Source organism: Melozone crissalis, unplaced genomic scaffold (genome assembly GCF_028551555.1).
Source record: "Melozone crissalis strain CALT ecotype California unplaced genomic scaffold, PUWL_Pcris_2 ptg000020l_1, whole genome shotgun sequence".
In the NCBI taxonomy this organism is placed as follows: Eukaryota; Metazoa; Chordata; class Aves; order Passeriformes; family Passerellidae; genus Melozone; species Melozone crissalis.
The window spans coordinates 216161-228274 of record NW_026535798.1 but is presented as its reverse complement, the minus strand read 5'-3'; the positions used below and the strand labels follow the sequence as shown (position 1 = coordinate 228274).

Genomic DNA, 12114 nt, shown 5'->3' with positions numbered 1-12114 from the left:
GCTGGGTGCCAGGCTGAATACAATGGCTCTCCCAGGGAACAGAAAGCACCTGGAAAATCCAACCTTTTCCAGCTCCCAGTCATTCCTTTCCCTCTTTGCCATCTATTCCCAAACCCCTGCAGACGAGGATCACCCTCAGCGCTCCGAGCCTGCTCCCAACATTACCCAATTCCAATATTTATTTTTTTTCCCCCTGCTTTTCCAGGGACTCTCAGAACTCGATCCCAGCGTGTCCCTGCTCTCACCTTGGCACAGGGGGATGGCTTCCCTCCAGTGGAAGTGGCCCTGGGGGTGCTGGCTGCAGGTGGAGGTGCTGTGTCCCACCAGGCGGTAGCCGGCGTCGCAGCCGAAGCGCACGGAGCTGCCGGGGCGCAGCCCGGAGTGGCTCAGGATCATCCCGTGGGCTGGGGGCTGGGGGAGGCTGCAGTAGGGAGCTGGCAAGGAGGGCAGGGAAAAGAAAACCAGTCAGCAGCAGGGTCATTCCCTTCCCACTCCCAGGAATTACACCGAGCTTCCCCAAAATCCCCAAAACAAAAATCGGCGATGGATAAACGCGGAGTCGAAGCAGGGATGGAGCACGGGGCTCTGATCTGAGCCTCAGCCAGCTCCAGGAATAAGGAGTCATTCCTGGTAATTGAATATTCCTTAATTCATTTGCTGAGAAAAGCCTGGACAGACTTTTCCAGTGCCTGGCCACCTCCTCATCCAGAAACCTTTCCCAATATCCATTCCCTGGCATCAATGACTCTCCACATCAGGCTTCTGGTTCTGAGGAGTGGTTGGGAAATGAGCCAAAGCTCCAAGGTTTCTCCCTGGAATTTCTCCTGACTGTGATCCCACAATCCTGATTGTTACAGATTGGTTGAGACTGAGCCAAAGCTCCAAGGTTTCTCCTGGACAGACCCTGCCTTTCCCAACCTCCCAACTTGGAACGTGCCCGGCTTTGTCCCTTCCCTGCCTTGGCAGCTCCTGCCCTGCCAGCTGGATCTCTGCAGGAATCCCACGGATCCTCCCGGCTCTGGAGCTGCTCCTGCTGCTGGCAGAGGCAGCTGGGACTCACCAGAGTAGCGGATTTTGAAGCCTTTCCTGTTGTAGGCATGGTCGGAGGACCAGCGCAGGAAAACGCTGTTCCCGCTGCTGGTGACGGTCAGAGGGGCTGAGTAATTCCCACTGAGGGACAGCAGCAGGGGGCTCTGCCCTGAGGGACCTGCCAGGAACAGGGGACAGGGAAAAGGGACAAGTCACAGTGTGGCATTCACATTTTTTTGAAAAATCCCAGGATTTTTCTCCTGGGAAGCTGAGAAGCCTCAGAGAAAAAGGAAAATAATAATTCTCTGATTTGCTTCGCCTGTGTTTTGCTCCATTGGAATGTGTTTAAAAAGGAAAACAATTCTTTTCTTATTTGCTTCTCCTGTGTTTTGCTCATCTGGAATGTGTTTGGAGATTGTTTACCCACAGGTGATTGTTTCATTGATATCTGCTGTGAGTTGTTTTCACTTTTTGGCCAATCAGAGCCAAGCTGTGTCAGGACTCTGGAAAGAGTCACGAGTTTTCATTATTATCTTTTTAGCTTGTAAGTATCCTTTCTGTATTCTTTAGTATAGCTTAGTATAGTATTCTTTAATATAATATATATATAATAAAATAATAAATCAAGCCTTCTGAAACATGGAGTCAGATCCTCATCTCTTCCCTCATCCTGGGACCCCTGTGAACACCGTCACACCCAACTCCTCCCCCTTGGAAAAATCCTTCAGATCCATCCCAAAAAATCAAATTGCAGCTGTTTCCTTATGCCAGGAATCAGTGAGGAACTTTCTGGAAGGCAAGCAGGAGTTTCCAGGTGGGAAGCTGGCCCTGGAATGCTCCTTCCCCCTTGACTGGTTGGGATCATGGAACCCCAGGAGGATTTGGGATGGAAAGGGGAGGGAATCTCTCACCATCAAAGATTTCAAACTCATCGAACTGCTTCTCGCTGAGGAAGTACTCGATGGTGAGGGAGATGTTGTAGCCTGGCTCCACCTTCACCACCCAGGAGCAGGTCTGGAAGTGGGGGTAGCTCCCCAGGAAGCTCTGGCTCAGGATCACCCCGGTGGAATCCGTCATCAGCTGGTTCATGGGGCAGTGCACTGGGGATGGAGATGGACATTCAGTGGGAATGAACATTTTTCAGAGGAAGGATGGAAGCACAAGGGGTCTGTCCTGATGAGCCAGCTCAAGGCAGAGCACGACCCCTGCACTCCTTGATCCCTGGGGCTCAAAGAATCCCCAAATCCCAAAAATCGTCACACTTAAGGAAAGGAGCAAAAAGCAGCAAAGCCAACTAACCATTCCCACTGCTTTGATCCCTGGGGCTCAAAGAATCCCCATATCCCACAAATCCCAAAAACTGTCACACTCAAAGAAAGGAGCAAAAAGCAGCCAACAAACCATTCCCAATGCCTTGATCCCTGGGGCTCAAAGAATCCCAAAATCCCACAAATCCCAACAATTTTCTCACAGGAACAAGAAGCAGCAAAGCCAACAAACCATTCCCACTGCCTTGATCCCTGGGGCTCAAAGAATCCCAAAATGGGATCCCAAACTGGACATGAGAACTCCAATTCCTGCTCAGGGAGGGTCTCACTCCCTCCTCCCAAAAATCCCACACTCCTAAAAACGGGAAAATGAATCCCAAGGATGAAAAATGTGCCAACAAACCTCCCCCAGCTCCTTCCCTGAGCAGGGAAATGTGGGATTTATGGATTTTTTACCTTCACAGGTGGGTGGGGGTCCCTCAAACTGCAGGTGGGTGCCCAGTTTGCAGGTGAGGATTTCGTTCCCAATGAGGGTGAAGCCAGGGAGGCAGCGGTACCTGACAATGTCACCTGGGAAGGGATGGAAAACAGGGATGGGAGGGGGAAATGCAATTAAAAAACTGGAATGAGGATGAGGAGGATGAGGGAAGGCTTTACCAATGTTGAACTCCTCGTTCTCTGTGATGATCTCGGCATTGGGAACCATGGTGGGAGGCTGGCAGCGGAAAAGCTGGAAAGCTGGAAAGCAAGGGAGGAGCAGAACATCATGAACACAGCCCTGATGGAAGCAGGGAAATTCCTCCCTTTCCACCAGGAAATTCTCCTTTTTTTATAAGGAAATTCCTCCCTTTCCACCAGGAAAATCCTCCCTCTCCATTAGGAAATTCCTCCCTTTCCACAATGAAATTCCTCCCTCTCCATAAGGAAATTCCTCCCCTTCCACAATGAAATTCCTCCCTTTCCATCAGGAAATTCCTCTCTCTCCATTAGGATATTCCTCCCTCTCCACCAGGAAATTCCTCCTTTTCTATAAGGAAAATCCTCCCTTTCCACAAAGAAATTGCTCTTTCCCCACAAGGAAAACCCTTCTTTTCCACCAGAAAATCCCTCCCTTTCCACCAGAAAATTCCTCCTTTTCCACAAGGAGATTCCAGGACTAAAAACTTCCTAGAAAAAAACTGGTTTGAAAGACTTAGTGGAAAAAAAAAAATTGAGCTGAAAAACTTCCTGGAAAAAAATTGGTTTGAAAAATTTTGTGGGGGAAAAAATATAAATGGGCTGAAAATCTTTCTGGAAAAAACTGGGCTGAAAAACTTCCTAGAAAAAACTGGTTGGAAAGATTTTGTGGGAAAAAAAATGGACTGAAAAACTTCCTGGAAAAAACTTGGTTTGATAAAGTTTGGGGGAAAAAAGTGGGCTGAAAAACTTCCTGGAACAAAACTGGTTTGAAAAATTTCATGGAAAAAGAAACTGGGCTGAAAAACTTCCTGGAAAAAAACTTGGTTTGATAAACCTTGTGGAGAAAAACTCGTCTGAAAAACTTCCTTGGGAAACCCAGCCTGAAAAACCTCATTAAAAAAAAAAACTGGGCTGAAAAACTGTGGAAAACTCGGGATAAAAGAGTATTTTTTTTGCATATTCCCAGATCTATTCCCAATATTCCCAACATTTCCCCCCCCCAAGGGAAGCAGCAGCTCAGACCATAGAAGTAGATGGCGAAGATGCCCCCGTTGGCGCCGTCGCTGTGGAATTTCAGCAGGACCTGGTTGGAGGAGCTCTGGGCAGATTTCTTGGCTGAGTTGCCTGTGAACACCCCCAGCTGTGGGGCTGTTTGCTGGGGCCCGTCCCTGATGGCAGGAACACAAGGAAAAATTGATTTTTCCAAGGATTTAAGCCTAGGAACCCAACCTAGGCTTTCCTTCCCTTTTCCCGCATCCACATTTCACAACCCCTGCTCCAGTTAAACCCCTACAACTTCTCCTGGCTCCCAGCTGGACAATCAGAAACACAAATTTCACTTTTAACCTCAAAAACTGAGGAATTAGGACCTGTTTCCCAAAGGAATTTCACTCCCTGTTTGCCCAGCAAATAATGGATTCTGAATATCCCCTCCAGAATACCAGGGGATATTCTGAAGGTCAGACTTTGAGTGCCAAAAGCTCAAACTTTGGTCACAAACCCTTTAATCAGAGTGGCTACCTGAAGCTGATAATCTCCATTCTTAATAAATAATGGAGATTATCATTATAAATAATATTTTTATTTATTCATATTGAAAGAAAGCTCAAAAAATTTTTAATTTCTCTTCTCTTCTCCAAAACACCAGAAGCTCCCAGCTTGCAAAGGGGATCCCAGGGGTCCCATTCTCAGTTGCTGCTGCTTCAAAGCCAGGATTATTTCCCAAAATGAGTCCTTGGAGTGACCCCCTGCACCCACCAGACAGTGATGAAGTCGTTGTAGGGCTCTGTCTGCAGCAGGGTGAAGTTCAGGTGGATCCCATATCCCACGGGCACTGTCAGCAGCCAGGTGCAATCCTGGGAATTTGGGTACTGGTTGGGGAAGCCAGGAGAGTAAACCGTCCCATTCTGGGCTGTGACATTGCCCCCACAAGGCACTGCAGGGAAGCAGAGAGAAACACAAACCCAGTGAGGAAATATCCCCTTAAAACATCCTTATATCCCATTTTTATTCCTTTTTTTTTTTTTTTTTGTACAAAAGTAACAATTCTGCATACAGAAAAATCCAGATTTTGTCCTAACTTGCCTGAAATAATTCCTCTCTGCTGCAAGCACTGAAAGAGCAGCTGAGGATTCAGCTCTTTGTGTTCTCTGGGGTTCAAGGACTTACAAGAGGGCAAATATCACCTCTCTCCCTCCTTGCACAGCTCCTGCAGAGCCAGTGCTGGCATAAAGGTCAGTGCTCCTGGGAAATGGGCTGGGAAATCTTCAATAAGCAGCTCTGAACTTCTCAAAGGTTCACCTGAAACCCTTCTGGAAGCAAATCCCACAGAATTCCGGCCAGCAGCCCGAGGGGTGAAAGGCTGAAACAGCCATGAGGGGGGGGGGGGAAAGAGAATTTGGATGAGTTTGGATGCCTGGATTGTGAATCTTCAGCCTGCAGAGTCCTCTGAGCACAGCTTTCAGAAGAAAAACCACCTTGGAAGATTCCTGAGGATCTCCCACCTGGATCATTCAGGAGATACCCATGAAGGAGGCAGACAGGGACACACCCAGAGTCCTCAGAGCTGCAATACTCTTTTATCAGTGATTATTTTTATTTATCAGAGCTAGATCAATGGAAGCTGGGTGTTGTTGAGGGAATAAAGCAGCAAGGAATTATCACTCCAAGGCCCCTGGACTGTGCCATACAGAAATAACAGCTCCAGCAGGAAGGTGAGACACAGATTCTCCTCAACCGCACCCCAAGACTCAAACCCCTTGAAACACCCCAAATATTCACCAAAACACCTCATGGAGACCACATTTCCTTCCAAGAGCTCATTCCCATCCACACCTTTGCTCCCAGAGCAATCCCAGCCCATCCCAAGGAGCTGAAGTGCCATGCCCAGGTGAGCCCAGGCCGTACCTTCACACCTGGGCAGGGGGTGATCCCAGTTCCTGTTGGTGCTCAAGACTCCCCAAGACCCCCATCAGAAGCTGCCAAAACACCCCAAATATTCACCAAAATACCTCATGGATCCCTCCAAGAGCCCATTCCCAGCCATGTCTTTGCTCCCAGAGCATCCCAAGGAGCTGAAGCGCCGTGCCCAGGTGAGCCCAGGCCGTACCTTCACACCTGGGCAGGGAGTGATCCCAGTTCCTGCTGGTGCTCAAGACTCCCCAAGACTCAAACCTCCCTCAGAAGCTGCCAAAACACCCCAAATATTCACCAGAACACCTCATAGATCCCTCCAAGAGCTCATTCCCAGCCACACCTTTGCTCCCAGAGCAATCCCAGCCCATCCCAAGGAGCTGAAGTGCTGTGCCCAGGTGAGCCCAGGCCGTACCTTTACACCTGGGCAGGGAGTGATCCCAGTTCCTGTTGGTGCTCAAGACTCCCCAAGACTCAAACCTCCCTCAGAAGCTGCCAAAACACCCCAAATGTTCACCAAAACACCTCGTGGATCCCTCCAAGAGCTCATTCCCAGCCACACCTTTGCTCCCAGAGCATCCCAAGGTGCCCAGGTGAGCCCAGGCCGTACCTTCACACCTGGGCAGGGGGTGGTCCCAGTTCCTGTTGGTGCCGTGCTGGCAGGTGAGCACGGGGTGCCCGATGAGCTGGTAGCCAGGCAGGCACTCGAAGGAGATGGACTGGCCGACGTTGTAGCCAGCTCCTCTCACCACGCCGTTGGCAAAGGGCTCCGGGTCGGGGCATTCCTGCAGCTCGTAGGCTGGGGAAACACAATGGGAATTTGTGTTTGTGTTTTATTTCTCAGGGAAAAAGGGACAGGGCAAGGAGAAATGGTCTCAAGCTGTGCCAGGGGAGGGGCAGGATGGAGTTCAGGAGGAATTTCTCCATGGAAAGGGTTGGAAGGGGGTGCCCAGGGAGGTTTGGAGTCAACAACCATGGAGTTGACTCAGCAACCACAGAGTTAACTCAGCAACCATGGAGTTAACTCAACAGCCACTGAATAAACTCAATAACCACAGAATTAACTCAGCAACCATGCAGTTAACTCAACAAGCATGGAGTTAACTCAACAACCACAGAATTAACTCAACAACCACGGAGTTAACTCAGCAACCAAGGAGTTAACTCAACAACCATGGAATTAATTCAACAACCATGGAATTAACGGAATTAACTCAACAATCATGGAATTACCTCAACAACCATGGAGTTAACTCAACAACCATGGAGTTAACTCAATAACCACTGAATTAACTCAACAACCACTGAATTAAATCAACAACCACGGAGTTAACAAACACGGAGTTAACTCAACAATCACAGAATTAACTCAACTCAACAGCCACGAAATTAATTCAACTCAACAACCACAGAGTTAACTCAACAACCATGGAATGGGCTCAATAACCACAGAATTAATGGAATTAACTCAACAACCATGGAGCTAACTCAACAACCATGAAGCTAACTCAACAACCATGGAGTCAACTCAACAACCACAGAATTAACTCAACCACCACAGAGTTAACTCAAGAACCGCCACCCCCGGGGCAGGGCTGTCCCTGCTCACCCTGGTACTCCAGCTTGAAGCCGGGTTTGTTCTGGGAGTGGTCGCTGTGGAAGTACACGGTGGTCTCGTGGGAGGTGGAGAGCAGCGAGCCGGGCAGCTCGGCGCCGCTGAAGCGCCCGATGACGCTGCTGGTGTCGTAGGGCCCGTTCCGGATCTCCACAAAGTCGTGGTTGGGCTCCGTGGAGAAGTTCAGGAACTGGATGTGGGCACCTGCAGAGGGGGAAGGAGGAGTTGGGCTCTAAAATTGCAGCTGAGGTTTTGCACCGGCACCAGCTCCAACAGCAGCACTAATCCCAGCTCCAATCCCAATACCAAACCCAGCTCCAACATCAGACTAACTCCAACTCCAAGACCAGCACCAACCCCAATATCAGCACCAACCCCAGCTCCAATAGCAGAACCAACCCCAACACCAGCATCAACCCCAGCTCCAATCCCAATACCAAACCCAGCTCCAACCCCAGCTTTAAGCCAGCTCCAACAGCAGCACCAACCAAAACATCAGCATCAACCCCAGCTTCAATCTCAATACCAACCCCAGCTCCAACCCCAGCACCAACCCCAGCACTAACCTCAGCTCTAACAGCAGCACCAAATGCAAGATCAGCACCAACCATGGCTCCAATCCCAATACCAAACCCAGTTCCAATCTCAACCCAAAAGTCAGCACCAACCCCAGCTCCAATCCCAATACCAAACCCAGCTCCAACACCAGCATCAACATCATTACTAACCCCAGCTCCAACAGCAGTACCAACCCTGGTCCCAACCCCAGCTTTAAACTCAGTTCCAACCCCAACATCAGCACCAACCCCAGCTCTAACCCTGGTTTCAATCCCAACACCATTCCCAGTTCCAATCCCAGCTCCAACCCCAACCGCAACATCAGCTCCAACCCCAGCTCTAACCCTTGTTTTAATCCCAATACCAATCCCAGCTCCAACCCCATCACTGCCCACCTGCACAGCCCAGGACACCCTGGGCACTCAGCAGGACTTTAACTGCCCTGGGGACACAGGGCAAACCCTCAAACTGACACAGAGGAGCTTTGGAGTGGAGCTTAGGAAGGAATTCCTCCCTGGGAAGGTGGGGAAGTCCTGGTTTAGGGTGCCCACAGCAGCTGTGGCTGCCCCTGGATCCCTGGCAGTGCCCCAGGCTGGGGCTTGGAGCACTTTGGGATAATTTCCCTGGCAGGGAGTGGAATGAGATGATCTTGAGGTTCTTCCCAACCCAAACCAGTCAGGGATTCTCTGATTTTTCACCCCCTCTTCTGCGATGGCACCGACCCAAACCCATCTCTCTCACCAAACCCCACAGGCAGCAGGATCCTCCACGTGCAGTCCAGGTTGCTGGGGTAATTTCCCGGGAATCCTGGGCTCAGGAGCACTCCTTCCATCTCTTCTGCTGTTCCTCCACACTGGGCTGGAAGAACAACAGGGTTCATGGTCAGGATCCAGTCACAGGATCCCTGAGGGGCTTGTCTGGGTGAGGGCCATGGGAAATGAAGGAATTAAAGACTCAGCTGAGAAAAAGGAACCAGCACCAAGTTTCCAGGGCCACATCAGGAATGGATGTGCCTTTCTCCTGCCCTTAGGAGATGAAGACTGAGCCCAGGGATCCAGTTTGGGCCACCAGAAATGGAAAGCCAGATGTGAGCAGTGACAGAGGGGATGGACACCTGCTCTGCCCACAGACATTGCACCAAACCAGGCACCAGCACTTCTTGACACCTTCACCAGCTCAAAGAATGACTGTGAAGAAGCTGAGTGATGCTATTCTGACCCCAGTTACAGCCTCTCCATTCCCCTGCCAATCTCTGGGCAGTCTGTCACTGATAAACCCAGCACGGAGTGTTTGCTCGCTGCCTGCAGCCCACTGCCAGCCACGGCAGCACAAAAATATGTTTACAAAAGGCACCACATGAAATTGAAGCACTGACAGCACCTCCTCACACTTATCTGGATGACCTCCACGTGGTCCCAGCAGCAGCACCCAGCTGAATCCAGCCAGGTGTTCTCTAACTCGCTGTGACAGCCAGGCACAGGCTCTTTGTCCAATATCTCATTAGCCCAGACCTGCTCCTAACAAGGTTTCTCCCAGAAGATTTCTCTTTCTTTTCCCTCCTAATGGCTCTTTAATAGAACTGCTGCTGAATTATTTAGGTGCCCAGCAGCTGGAGGAAGCAGGCCAGCAGAAAATCAAACTGTGCTTGGAGCAGGGGCTCTGGTGGGCACAGGGCAGAGCCCCAGCACTGTCACACCCACAAAGGTGACATTCACTCCTCCAGGAGTGGCTCCAGATGTTTTTCTGCCTCTCTGCAGCAGCCTGGCCTTTCCCAAGGAGGGGAAAATACAGGCATAGCCAAAATTCTGCTGGGTTGGGAGGCTGGTGCTGATTCAAAGAACAAAACTTGTGGTTTGGCAGCTTTTGGGATCCTCCTCCATGCTGGGATCTCCCAGCTGAGCCCAAGGACTTCTGCTTCCATTCAGAGCAGCTCCAGGGGAACGGGCCCTTTAGCTCAGTCATTCTCCTGGAAATATCTCTCCATTTATTCCTGGCCTGCAGATCATCAGATAAAAGAACTGTTGGCTCTTATAATTACTTTAAAGCCAAATGATGTAAGCTGGAACAGCAGGAGCCCAAAATAACTGTTAACTAAAGCTATTAAATGCATAAATGTCTCTCTCAGAGCTGCAAAATGTGCAATATGAATATTAAACATCTACATTTGCTAAAAGCAAATGACTGAAAATAATTTTTAAAAACCTCCTGCAAGTTCCATTCACCTCCAGGCCTCTTCCACAGGGAAAATGGAATGTCCAGGCCTGAACATCTGAACAGATCTGAGGGTAAACAGTGACCTGGACAAGTGACCTGTGGACAGCAGAGTGGCCATAGCAAGTTGGGATCCTGGGAGAGACCAGACCCCGGTGAAAGGAGCAGCTTTGGTGGTATCAGACACATCCCACAGAAATAAACCACGCTTCAGATGGAAAAAAATCCTCCAGCCATAAAACCAACCTGCTTCCAGCATGAGGAAATTGGAGGGTTTCCCTTCTGAATGGGGGATAATTCTGTGTTTCACATTTTGTGCTAGAGCCACATCTGTAACATCCAAAACAAAGCACTCCAGGCAGCCCACGGGGACTTCTCAGGCACAATTTCCCTGGCAACCCAATGTTTCCTCACACTTGCAAAACCAACCTGAAATTTCTCTAAATCAGCTCTTTAGCCTTGTTTTATTTTAGGGAAGTGTTATAAATATCAGCCAGGTAGAAAGAAGTTGATTCCTTACCAATGCAGAGGGGTGGAGGGTAATTCCAGCGGCGCACCGTGCCCGGCATGCAGGAGATGTGAGAGTGGCCCTGCAGGGATGGAAAACAAAACAGGGGTTTGGGAGGTGGATGGAAAACAAAGGGGAGAGCCCCTCCGTGTCCTGGAAGGAAAAAATTCCCTGCAAGATGGATCTGATCCAGAGGGAGATGCCTGTTGCATCTGGGGTACCAGAAAAGTGATGCCTTAAAGAATGTAGGAATTAAACAACTGGATTTGGAGATTATCTTTCACACTTGGGGATTATCTTTGGAGATAATAATAGTGTAGGAGGTCATCTAAAGGCTGGTCTTTATTGGAGGAAGATATGGAAAAATGTCCATAAAATGCCCATTCCTCTAAGGGGGGAGTGAATACAGTTGTACAAATTTAGCAAATTAGCATAATTGACAAAAATAATCATAAATAGTGAGGTAATTCAACCACCTCTGAATCCTCTCCCACAGACAGGGACTAAACTTTGTGTCTCCAAGAGCTGGTTTCAATCTTGGAAGAGCCAAGGAAGAACAGGAACCTGGGACCCCCAGCTTGGAGCTCTGGAATGTGTTTTGTCTTTCTGCCTTGGGAAAAGGCAGGGAAAAATACTGGGACTGACCACAAATATAACAACAGAGGTAGAAATAGATGTGTAAAGAATATAGGGAACCCAGAAAAGCAGGAATCCTTCTGGTGATGCTCAAGGACCTGGAACAGAGTTACAGGAATAAAGGAGGGATTTATTAGAAGGTTTTTACAGGAGACACCTTGGGCAGCACAAGGCTGGAGATGGACCCAGGTTGGATCCAAGGTGGACCCTGAGTCACAAAATTTCACACTTTTATAAATTTTGGTCCACTTCCATATGGGGTTAACTGTCCAATTCCAGCTGCAGGTGATGCAGTCCCACCCTCCCAGTTTGCTCCCCTCCATTCCCTGCTGTTTGCACTTTTTGGGGCTGAAGCTGCAGAGGTGTCCTTGGTTCTGGGGCTGGAAATTGATCGTTCTCTGGGACTGAGGAGAGGAAAAGGATTGTTCTGTGTGCTTGAGGAGAGGAAAAGGATTGTTTGTGGGACTGAGCTGTGAGGAGACCTTGCTAAAACACTTTATAAGGAGTTCAGAGTCCCGCCCTGAGGCAGTGCAGGTCTGGAGAAGCAGGGAGCTGGGGCTGGGGCTGTACCTGCAGGGCGTAGCCCGGCTCGCACTGGAAGGACACCACGTCGTTCACCAGGTAGCGCTCGCCGATCTTCAGCCCATTGCCGGGAACCGCGGGCTCCGGGCAGCTGGAGAGACCCACGGCTGTGGGGA

General features: G+C 49.6%; 1 pseudogene; it reads right to left on the bottom strand.

Moving 5' to 3' along the window:
* Window positions 1-12114, bottom strand: part of LOC128937651 (CUB and sushi domain-containing protein 2-like) — a 139221-nt pseudogene that overhangs the window by 27199 nt on the left and 99908 nt on the right.